Source organism: Tamandua tetradactyla, chromosome 3 (genome assembly GCF_023851605.1).
Source record: "Tamandua tetradactyla isolate mTamTet1 chromosome 3, mTamTet1.pri, whole genome shotgun sequence".
NCBI lineage: Eukaryota > Metazoa > Chordata > Mammalia > Pilosa > Myrmecophagidae > Tamandua > Tamandua tetradactyla.
Window position 1 is genome coordinate 119,781,560 of NC_135329.1, and position 12,723 is coordinate 119,794,282.

Sequence of the window (12,723 nt, forward strand, 5' to 3'; positions counted from 1 at the left end):
ATCAATGATTTATAACTTCTGGGCAGCCTCTGGCCTGAATTAAGGTTGGCCACAGAATTCTTTCCATGCCTTTGCCCCTCTCAGAATAAAAAGCTCACATCACAGATAATGGCATTTAGTGCTAATACTATGACAGTTTCCATGGATAGATGAAGGAGGCTGTCAAATCACAGGCAAAAACTTTTTTTCTCTCTTAGCTTTTCATTTACTGTTTCTTTTATTTCCCATCCTTTCATGCTTATAAGGCCTGCAAACATCCCATTTATTCATAGTTTACACCTTTAAAGGAGAGCAAAATTGCTGTACGTATATGCCGTTTGGCACCGTAGAGCTATTTCTGTGGTGGAGGAGAAGGACAAGAGTCATTCCATTCATAAACCCTCATGCAAGACATTTCAGAGGGAAGCAACATTCCTCATCATGGCCTGTCTTTTAGCCTGCTAGGCTGCCAAAAGCAATATATCAGAAATGGATTGGATCTTTTCTTAATTGAGAAATCTTCACACACGTACATTCTATGCAGAGTGTACAATCGATGGCTCACAATGTCATCACATAGTTGTGCATTCATTACCGTGATTATTTTTTAGAACATTTGCATTACTCCAGAAAAAGAAATAAAAAGAAAAAAGAAAAAACTCATACATAATCATACACTTACCCCTCCCTTTCATTGACCGCTAGTGTTTTTATCTACCCATTTATTTTACCCTTTGTCCCCACTATTGTTTATATTTATTTATTTGGTATCCATATTTTTACTTGTCTGGCTATACCCTGCACAAAGTTTTCACAAACACACATTCACATTGTAAATGTTATATCTTTATACAGTAGTCTTCAAGAATCTAGGCTACTGGAACATAGCTCAACAATTTCAGATACTTCTCCCTAGCCACTCCAATGCACCATTAACTATAAAAGGGGTATCTATATATTGCATAAGAATAACCTCCAGGATAACCTCTTGACTCTGTTCGAAATCTCTCAGCCACTGACACTATTTTTTCTCATTTCTCTCTTCTCTCTTTTGGTCAAGAAGGCTTTCTCAATCTCTTGATGCCAGGTCCTGACTTATCCCGGGCTCTCTGTAATAGGTTGGATTTTGACAGTGGGTATATTTAGATTACAAATTTAAGAGTTCTGAGGCTGTGAAAATGTCCCAATCAAGGCATCATGAAGACAATGCCTTGTTCCTGAAGACTGGCTGCGGGTGACCCTGGATTCCTCTGTCACATGCCAAGGCACTTGGCAGCATCTGTTGGGCTCTAACAGGGCTTCCTTGCCTTCAGTTTCCTGCTTCAGTGGTTCTCACTTTCTCTTTGTCTGAATATCATTCTCTTATAAAGGTCTCTAGTAAAAGGAATAAGACCCACCTGGAATGAGTTGGGTCACATTTTAATTTAAGATTTTACTACTCACCAAAAGATCTACTTATAATTGGTACACACCCACAGGATTGGATTAAATTCTGGGGTTTGTACTGCTTCAAACCATCACACTCCACAGTCTGGGCTCCAAAAGACATGTTCTTTCCAAATACAAAATATAATCATGCCTTCACAATATTCCAAAGCCCTTAAATAATTTCAGTTACAGTATTAAGTACCAAGTCTCATCAAAATCATTTTACACCCATGGTTTGTACTGGGGTACGGTTCCTCTCCAGCTGTGGACCTGTGAGACTTAGAGAACAAGTTATTTGCTTCCAATATACAATGCAGGGACAGTCTTAGGATAAACATTCCCATTTACATAGGGAGAAACTGGAAGAAAAGCAGAGATCATGGGTCCCAAACAGTTCCAAAACCCTGTAGAGCATACTCCATTAGATTTCAAGGTCTGAGAGTCATCTATAGAACAATGCCTTGTCTTCAGGGCCTGATAGAGTGGCAGCCTTACCCTTTCCAAGTGTTTGCACAGGCTATGCTCTCCCCAGACACTGGGATGAAGGCGTCAACATCTCCAAGCATTCTGGTACTGGCCAGGCTCTGACACTACCCTGGTCAAGCATCAGCATGGCTGTGGGACTCCAGGCTTCCTTATTTTGCATTTGGAAAGAACATCCCTTTTGGGGGTCCAGAGTGTGTAGTAAGACTGTTTGGAGCTGTATGTACCCCAGAAAGGGTCTTAAAGTTAATCCATTCCTGTGGGTGTGGGCCCTTTGTAAGTAGGATCTTCTGGTGAGCAGAATCTTAAGATGTGACCCACCTCCTTCAGAGTCCTTATAAGAGAATGAAATTCAGACAGAGAGGGGAAGAGAACCACTGAAGTAAGAAGCTGAAGGCAGGGAAGCCCTGAGGAGAAGGGAGACCCCAGCAGATGCTGTATATGCTTTACCATGTGATAGAGTTGTCCAGGATTGCCCAGCAGCTGGTCTTAAGGAAGAAGGTATTTTCTTGATGATGCCTTGGTTTGAATATTTTCATAACCTCAGAATTATAAGTTTGTAAGCTAATACATTCCCATTGTTAAAACCAACCCATTTCTGGTCAATTGCTTTCAGCAGCTTAGCCAAACAGAACAGCCTGTTTCTCCAGAATCCAGCTTCCTCCCTGTTTACAACCACCTCCCCTCCCTACCAGGCACCCTCATCTAAAAGGCAATGAAAGCCTTTTAGTCGTGTTGAAAACAGGATAAGGCAAATATGTGCCGCATGGCTCTGTCTCAATGAGAGGAAGTGGTTCTCAGCGCATTTTTGCATCCGTGTTCCATGTTCTTCAGAGCGGTGCCAGCACACAATACCGAGCACGAAAAAGACAGTTTTGGATCATGTTTACATGGCCCTTGTATAAATTTAGTTTTTAGAGATAGGACCTTAGCTCTTGTTAAAAGTTTTTGATTAGCACATGGTCATGGCATTTTAGGTCTGGCCTGGAGCAGGTCTATAAAGAACTGATTAAGCTGTGAATGTTTCGTTTTTGACTCCTGGTTCATGCTTGAACATTTCTATTCCATCTTTTGAAAGCTCACCATTCATGGTAATAAAAGCCCTTTCTCTTCTCATGAAGAGCATTATGGTTTGTATTTTAATTAACACCACTACATTTCTTAACCACTTCTGTTATTTTTGACCCCCTAACCCTGCAAGACAGGTAGTTATGTGTCATGGACAGACAGCCTGGTATTGTGGATTAAGGGCCCAGGGAAAGGATTCTGGTTCTACCACTCACCAACTCTGCACCTTTTGATATTACAAAGCCCCTCTAGATCTTAGTTGCCTCATCTGTAAAATGGGTATAATAACAATATCTTCCTTTGTGAAATGTAAATGTTATAGTACACATAAACTGCAGATAAGTAATTCAATAAATGGGAATTCTCCTCCTCCATAATAGAATTTGAAATTGGGAGTTTGAACCCAGACCTAACTTTCAAGCTTATGATATTTTTACCCTACCACCTTAAAATGCTTCTCTCATACACGATTGTGTTTTATAACAAGGATAGCAGCTCATCAGAAATAACATTTTATATCGAGCTGAAATATTTTCTGGGTACTATTCTAACCACTTATATGCATTAAATCCTTTATAGTCACAGCAATCCTCTGAAGTTGGTACATTATTATCATTATCCCCATTTGAAGATGAGGAAACTGAAGCCCAGAAAGGTTAACCAACTGGCTCAAGATTCTTACTGGTAAGTGGCAGTAGGCTTGTAACCACCACATGATACTCTCAATCACTTATGTGCATCTCATCCTATGACTGAAGACTTTCTTTACAAAAGTCAGACCTAAAGTATTTGTGTCTTCAATCAAGTATGGCAGGAGTTTCAGTGTGAGAACCTAAGCTGAATAAACATGCTTGCAAAGTTGCCTGAGAGGTTGTGCCAGAGTTCTATTAGCAAACAGGAGTTTATCCTCCAACTGAAAGAAAGAAAGATAAAGAATTCATGGAACAGAAGTGTGATCTGGCAACTGGAGGGAAGTCGAGTCATTGGACAAGTAACCAGGTTGCTCCCTGGTTAAGTCCCATGGCAAAGCCTGAATGGGAAATGGGAGCCATATGAAACAATGATAACTAGCATTTACTATGGCATCCTATGAATGATCATTTATCATGACAATCATTTGAGGTAGGTATTATGTTTACATCCACATCTCAGATGAGAAAACTGTGGTACAGAGGAGTTTTAAAACGTGCCCACAGTCATGATGGTGGTAATGACAGATGCTGGTAAGGATGCAAACCTAGACATTCCGTTTCTAGGGCCTGCCCGGCTTCTGTGTGTGTGGTGCCCAACACAGTAAAGTCACACAGACCCTGGCAGGGGGCGTCCGAGCTGTTGTGCCTCAAGAGACACTGCTTTCCTCAGCAGGAGTCCCAGGGAATTTTCTGAAAGAACCAGGATTTGATGTGGGAATGGAGACATTTTGCACACTCTGAGGTCATCTTAGTAAGAGAAGTAACTAAATAGAGCTGATTAACAAGAGCTGATCCTCTTGTTCCTCATCTTCTCCAAGATGGTTTGCCCCAAGGAAAACACACACTAGAGTGGAGGAGGCTCTGCCTGAAAGATCACACTTCTGTTTTCCTCGGAAGGCCAGAAGCCATCATGAAATGTGACATTTCAAAGAAGGCTGTAGAGCTTTCTCTTTGAGGGAGAACAATTTTCTGAGAGTAGAGAAATAGTATTGGAGATTATGCTTTTCTTCGTAAATTGGAAGTGGTGGTAATTTAGTGATGTGGCTGGAAGAATCATGCTTATTCCCTTCTGGGACTTCATTCTGACTTAAGTGAGGAGAGTTCTTAATTGTTAAGATAAGGCCAGACAAATAAGTTAGCTCTAATGTGATCATTAATAATTACAACAGAAAAACTTGAAATCGTTTGCTCCTTGTGATTTCGTGTTAAATAAAACTTTACTCTTCAGGTGATATAGTATAATTTATCTCCAAGACCTATGTTCATTGTTCTCTTTATGCTAAATTATTTTGCATAAGAAAGGGCTCCAAGATAGGTACGGAGAAGTAAGAAACATTACTACCAAGAACCAAATCAACGCAACTATTTAAAACCTAGCAAAAGTGTATTTAGCCAAGGGAATGAACAAGATCTCATTATTCTAGTGGAAGTCGAGTTTGCATTTTATTTCACTTAGCTTTGCTTTCTATGACTCATAAATGAGAAATGCAAAGTAATAAATGCACTGTACAAAATACATTTTAATAATCCTAAAGGGTTTCATTACTATGGCTAGAACTTGGAAATGTAAATTATACCTGATACTCTAGCCTTCATTTATTGACTTCAGAGATTCTGTTTTATTGCCATAAATGCTATGGAATTAAGCTATTTACAGAAAAATTAACTCAGTATGGTTAAATGGAATTTCCTTGCTTTTATGTATCTAAAAGATATAAAAATCTTCAAGGAATATATCATGATATGTATGGTTTAAACCCCATCCCCCCTCCTTTTTTTTTTTTTTTTTGAAATTGAGGACAATCCGTACTTCAAGGTGATAAATTAGAAAATACCCAGGAGGAACAGAACAGCTGTTTTTAATAATGCAGGTAAATTCTCGTCATGGGAAAAATCTCTATGATTGCCAGAGCTGTTGGAAGAGTGTTGTGCATTAACCAGGCCTTGGGATAAGCAGGAAAGTACTTTATTCAATCTGCCCCTAACCTAATCTTCTTTGTTTTCTTTTCTATTTTCCTTTCATTTCAGTGAATCTGAAATCTGGAATAGGTGGTATTCAAAAGCAAACTACGTACAACTGTGATTTTGCCTTGCTATCCACCCGAGTGCCCTTTCTAAATCTCCATGTAGCCATGTCCTCCTTGAAATCTGAGAATGTCACCATGAAGCACTTCAACTAGGTGATTGGCCCCTTCTCTGAAATCCTTTCCAAGTGGTTTACTCATTCCCATATGTGACAGACATTATGCAGACTTTTAATTTTTTGTACCTGCATATAATTCTGAGCTTCCAAATAGACTTTAATGTCTGTGAACACAGGTACCTTGTATTAAGCTTGTAGGAACTTCCCAAATGGCTTAGCATAGTTCCTTATAGGCATTTGGCATTCTATGAATATTTGTTGAATGCATACATGTGTGGGTTTCTAATGAATTGGTGTGGTCCATTAGTCTATTTAGTCACACTTGAGTTGGTTTTGGTTTTGCAGCTGTAAATGCTCTAGGATTATGCTAGTTATTAATGGACTAAATTAACATGGGAACTGGGTTGCTGGGCTTATGAGAGGATAGTGGTATTTTTTATTATTCCCTATGCAGATCCCACAATATGTTCTTTCAATCCAAGAATGTTAGAGCCAAATTTTCTCTTTACCTTTGGGAAAAGCATGGAGATTGTTATGAATACAGAGCTACATTCTTGGATCATTTTGGGCAGTGTTTTTCCTCATGATGCCATCTTTCTCTCCTGGGGAGCTGTCCATGCATCATACCAATCAAGTCTACCATTTTATTTTTGAACCAGCACAGTTGCTGAATGTCTGAATGTGTTACCTAATCAATTCTACTGTAGCCTGTTTACATCTATACTCAAAGTTCCTTTGGTATTTATATATATCACATATACTATATTATTTCAACATTCATAAATTATGTGTTCATTCAACAATATTCACTATATTTAAGACCTGTATTAGGCAATGTAAAGTTACAAAGTTGCCTCAGACACAAATGTGTCCTCAAGAAATGTATCTGAGGAATGAAGGTCATACCAACCAGTCCCATAGCAGAGAAGGAAGCAAACTTTCCATCCCACATTCAAACAGAGAGCTCCTTCCAACCCCTCTAGACCACCCTCTCAATGTGACTGTTTCTCCAGTTTTTCTCCTTAGCCTGGAGGCCAGATGTCTCTTCTCCTGAAGTGCTTCCTCCTGATATCTGAACTTGACTGGTTTTGGCATCCTACCCTTGCATCTTTCCTGGTACTTTTTCTTGTATCTCTCAAGAAGAACCCTTTATCTCCTTAGAATTGCTCCCACCACTACTTAATGCTTAATTTAGCCATTGATTTTACCTCACTCAAATGTTATCAGGATCTGCACTTGAGCATTTTGTGAGAAATTATAAAAAACAAAAATTTTGGTCATCTTATAATTATTTTATGTATACTTATTCAATCTCTCAGTTGCATTCTAACCCCTTCAGGAGGATAGACCATACCTTCTGATTCTTCGGATGCCTGTGTGTTTCAGTTTGCTAAAGCTGCTGGAATGCAATATACCAGAAGCAGGTTGGCTTTTTCAATGGGGATTTATTAGGTTACAAATTTACAGTTCTAAAGCCATAAAAATGTCTAAATTATGGCATCAAGAGGAGGATAACTTCTCTGAGAAAAGGCTGCTGGCATCCGGAGTTCTTCTGTCACATGGCAAGTTCGCACATGGTGATGTCTGCTGGTCTGTCTCTCCTGGGCGCTGGTTTCAATGTCTCTCTCCCAATGTCTCTGGGCATTTTCTCTCTCTTATCCTCATAAAGGACCCCAGTAAAGAGATTAAGACCTACACTGAATGGGCGTGGTCACATCTCAATTGAACCAAAAGGTCCCACTCACAATAGGTATCCCCTAAGCCCCACAGGGATGAATCAAAAGAAAATGACCTTTTGTGGGGTAGATAACAGCTTCAAACCATCACACTATTTGTTCCCTTCATAACACCTAGTATGGAGGATGTGTGGGGAGGAGAAGCCTCTTTTCGTAGTGTACAGGGCTATAGTGCTGGTACACCATTCTCCAGGCAGATTAAGTAGCACCTGCATCTAAGTGCTTTTTTTGCCACCACCATAAATTTTTTATAGCTGGGACCTCATTGCCTGGGAAGAGGGTTTGCTTCTGATGACTTGGGGATCTTTCAAAGCAGATGCTTCTTTTGGCCTGTCAAAGAGCAAAACTAGAGTTTAATAAGACACTCTGCAACCCCTGGGAATTGGCAAGAAGAAACTGGACACTAAAAGGTAAGGATAGGTTCATGTCTGACCCTGAGATGTCACCCAACGTTAGCCATAACTAATATTTATTATGGCAATATGATTCTTCCAGACCCAAAAAGAAAGTGTTATGACAAATCCTGTTCATTAACTCTAGTGCTGACATGTGACACACATGTATTTTCCACATCACTGTCAGAATGTATTTCCATATGTTATATTTTATGGACATAAATGTACATATGGTTTGTTTCCATCTTTATGCTCTAATTGCTCTAAATAACCTAGAGCTGTTTTAATTGTTTTGAACCAGCATGTATTGCCAGGTTGTTTTTTCCTCTATTTTGAAGAAACATGTGGAATTGAAAAAAGGTCTGGAAATGAGGGCCCAACATTCGGTGAAAAGAATACTGTAACTATATCCTATGTTTAACATTGGGAAAATATAAAAACATGTATTTTGGTCTCTAGCCACATAGGGCAAAGAAAATGTTTACAGTTGATGTTCATTTCCTGGACTGTAACATTCTTGAATGTTAAAGGCAAAATTTAAACCATTTAGAATAGGTCTATCACTCATAGAGAAGACTACAGGAAAGAAATCTTAGAAAGCTACTTATTTTTATATTTGTTTAGAATGCACAGATGGGAGGGTCAGGAGAGAGCAATGGGAAGTTCGAAGTTCCCAAGTCTCAGAAATAAACCATACCAAAAAAAGCAAAATACGTGCCCCAGTTAATTATAAGTCTTACTTCTCTGTACCTCAGTGTTCTTGAGAACAATCATCTCCTTCACAGATAAAGACACTGAAAAACAGAAATATGAAATGATTTATAAAGCTAAATTATTTATCAACTGAGCCTAGTATTCATGTCTTCTAGCTTTTAATCCAGTGTTCTGTGGGTTCTTGCTCTTTGATTTCCCCTTTAACATTTCTGGTGGCATGAAGTCAACTCACTTTGTGTGGCCATTTGTGTGGAATAACAGCTCTGATTATAGCAAGTTTTGCCTCTTGGTTAGTAAATTTTACCTGCCTATAGCCACTCAGATAGTCATATTCTGTCTGCTGAACCATTATAATCTGTTTTCCCCCTCTTTTACACAACTGCCTTTTAGATATTTGCGTTGAAAGTCATGGCAGGAATGAGGTGCCACTACAAGAACTGTGGCCAGGGGAATTCAGAAATACTTAAATCCAGCCTTGGGCCTGTCTGCCTCCCAACCTGTGGAGTCTCTGAGGACAGGAAGAAAGAATGGACAAAGAAATTGTTTATTAGCTTGACTTCTTGATGAAACACCATTGCAAAGCCCTAATAATTTGGTCCAAAGGCATAAGAAGAATCTCATCCTCCTTGAAGCCCCAAATCCAATTCTTAGAACTAGTGAATAAGAGTTGGAAGAGACAAAAATGTAAGACTTTGAACAAGGGGAAACAATTGGGATGGGACAGTGTTGGGGAACACTTGTTTTTACCAATCAAGCCTCTGGAAGACTGAGATGGAATACAGAGAAAGGAGTCAGAGCTGCTTCTCTTGCAGCTGAGCTGGGATGTTCATAGCTTTGATAGCATGGAGGCATGGTGCAGGAGGAATGAAGAGCCAAATATAAGTAGCAATCTTTAAAACCACAGTGTTACTGCTTCTAGCAAATATGACTGAACTTGGCTTGCATCATCTTATCATTCAGTCTAAAATTCCTTCCTTGAAATGATGAAGACAGAGGAACACATGATAAAGAACTTGAGAACAACCCCACCTCCCTATTAAAGGTGACCATTATTGTATTTTGCTTATCCAGGCTTAAATACTCACAATTATCTGATATGACCTCCATATCTTTCAGCATTCTGGTCACTGTCTTCTCAGTGTGCTTCTTTTGTCAGTATCCTGAGAACTGTGTGAGGCTCTCTCAGCATGATCTGACTTGTGCTTATGAAGTAAAACAATTCTCTTGCTTATTCTGAAACATTGGTATGGTAAAGGAAGAAAATATTAAAACAACTATTTTCATTTATTCATTTTATTCTATATATTTTTATTTCATATTTTAAATGTATGATTTTTTGTATTTTATTATTTCAGTAAATATATTAGTTTAGTTATATATATGTATATCTATAAGCAAATAAATATATATAATTGGAAATGTAAGTCAGAATTATTTTTACTGATGGCATTCATATTCAGATAGACTTCAACTATCATTGATCCAAATCTTTAATTTTTAAATAAATGGCTGTTGAGACCTGGATTGGATTTATTAGCTCATCATCTATTAGAAACCTGGAAATCGAAGTTATCCCTTCCCTACTCCTATCGAACCTCTTCAGTCATAAAAGCTACCTTTATATTTTTTGTGTGTTGTCTGCTCCACTCCTATTCTTTTATTTATTTATTTATTTATTTATTTATTTTTTGGAGTAGAAACTGTCTCATTTTATTTAGGAAATAACCATATTTTCAGTAAGTAGGTTTCATCTCACATACTTACTGAGTAGGAAAAATTACCTTTAAAGTAAGGATGGAAAAATGAAACAGTGACTCTGGGTGGAGTCTCTTGCAGGGACACCAGGTGCAGTTAACTGTTTAGGTCCCTCATTGCCTAACTCTCCACTCCTATTCTTATTATGTTAATTTCAGCCATGCCTTTCTAGACTATTGTCATAGCTTCCTGACTGCTCTCTGTCTCCAGTTTTCCCCCTTCTAAATATAACCTCCATGGGCCATTGTCTTATTCAAAAGCCTTCAGTAGCTCTCCTCTGTTTACCAGAAAAAGGTTAAAGTCCGCACACCTTACTAAACTCCTAACTGTATTTCCTGCCTTTGCCTCATTCCTATCTCAAGAATTCAGTGTTCTAGAAGTACTTGCTTTCTTGCAGTCTAAGTTGTGTTATGCATCTATCTTTGCTCATCCCATTCTCCTTGCCTGGAATGTACCCCTCACCTTTCTTTACTTGGCCAACATGAACATGTTTTTTAAGACGAAGCTCATGTTTCATCTTCCCCAGGAATTTTCCCCTGAAACCTTGAATTGAAGTATCAGCTCTACTTTCATCGCTCATATTAGCCTTTCAGTACTACAAGTCCGGTAACTTCTACATATTTAGTGTATAGAATTTATCTATTTATGTGTTGGCAAATAGACTGTAAGTTCCTTGAAAGCAAGGACCCAACCCTTAGTCATCTGGGTCTGCCTTGCATGGTATTTGGCATTTACTTAGAGAGACTTAAGTAAGTTTTTAAAGGGCCTGACTGGGTCTACTTGGAAAATGAGCCCATAAGCAATTTAAAATATCCAAATTCTCAATTCTTCATAGCTTTTTCACATAACTGCTTTCAAGTTTGGTCCCATAAATTTATGGTCTCCAAATGTAGAAGTTTATATTTGCTCTCTTCTTGTTTTATTATTAAAGACCTTTTTAGGAATTCTGTCATTATTCCTCCAGTCATGATATATGCAAGATGAGAAAGCCTGTCTCTTGGTTTTATATAAGCTCTTCATATAGAAATATAGATCAACACAGGGCCAAAAAAAAGATAGAAGCCAATTATTTGCTACTAGAAACTCCCTTCATATTAATGTGGATCATCTGATCAACCCCACTTGGGTCCACTTAACTGTACTATCTTCTCAAGTGCATTTATAATTTTGTTTACGGGGGCTTTATTCATTCTTTTATTCCCTAATTCAACACCATTATCTAAGCACCCTACTATGTGCCAGGCACTATTTTAGGCCCAATGGGAATAGTAAGGAACAAAAACATATCCCTGCTCTCATGGAGTTATATTTTAGGAGCAGGAGGATAATGAATAAATGTGTTATCTTAAATGAGAAGAATGAAGTAGGATAGCTGGAATAATGAGGGAGAGTGCTCTGTTATATATGCCAGTCAGGGAAAACCTCTTTGACAAAGTGACATTTAAGCAAAGATCTGAATGAGAGGAGGGAGCCAGTCATCTGGATTTCTCCAGGAATTTTTTTTCTGGGCAGAGAGAATAACTAGTGTGAGAACCTTGGGAGGGAAGCATACTTGGGTAATCAAGAACTCACAGGACAGCTTTGAGAGTTTGTCAAAATCCAAATAAACTGTTACATATGGACTTACCTTGATATTGTTTAGTAACCTTATCAAAAGAGAAATAAAATGGACATGTCTCCATTGCAGCTGGTGACTCCACCATCCACCACCCCAATCCCTAGGCCAAGAGCTAGGGATTCATCCTGAATCCCTCCTATTCTATGATCTCATCCATCCAGTCACGCATCAAATTGTGGTCATGCTCCCTCCCATCTCTCTCCTGTTATGAATATTTTAACATCAGCCTTTACCATTTCTCACCCAAGCTATCACAATTATTTCCTAACTGGTTGTGGTAGTTAGATTCAGTTGTCAACTTGGCCAGGTGAAGGTACCTAGTTTTGTTGCTGTGGACAGGAGCCAATGGTACGTGAACTTCATCTGTTGCTCATTACATCTGCAGTCAGCTAAGAGGAGTGTCTGCTATAATGAATGATGTTTGATTTATTTGGCTGGTGCTTAAATGAGAGCGTTCAATGTAGCACAACCCAAGTAGCTCAGCATACCTCAGCTCAGAACTCGCAGCTCAGCCCAGGCCCTTGGAGATGAAGAGAGAATTCACCCTGGGGAAAGTTGTTGGGACCCAGAGGCCTGGAGAGAAGGCCAGCAGAGATCACCCTGTGCCTGCCCGAGTAAGAAAGAACCTCAGTTGAAAGTTAGCTGCCTTTCCTCTGTAGAACTAATGAAATAAATCCCCTTCTATTAAAAGTCAATCCGTTTCTAGTGTGTT

The 12,723-nt window shown here is 38.9% G+C and overlaps 1 long non-coding RNA gene across 1 annotated transcript; it reads right to left on the minus strand.

The window, feature by feature from the left end:
* Window positions 1-7,805: 7,805 nt before the first annotated feature.
* Window positions 7,806-9,767, minus strand: LOC143676316 (uncharacterized). The gene is made up of 3 exons (XR_013171997.1): window positions 9,724-9,767; window positions 8,675-8,718; window positions 7,806-7,859 (listed from the first exon to the last, which is right to left on the minus strand). It is a non-coding gene; the product is annotated as an uncharacterized LOC143676316 (long non-coding RNA).
* Between the last annotated feature and the right edge of the window lie 2,956 nt (window positions 9,768-12,723).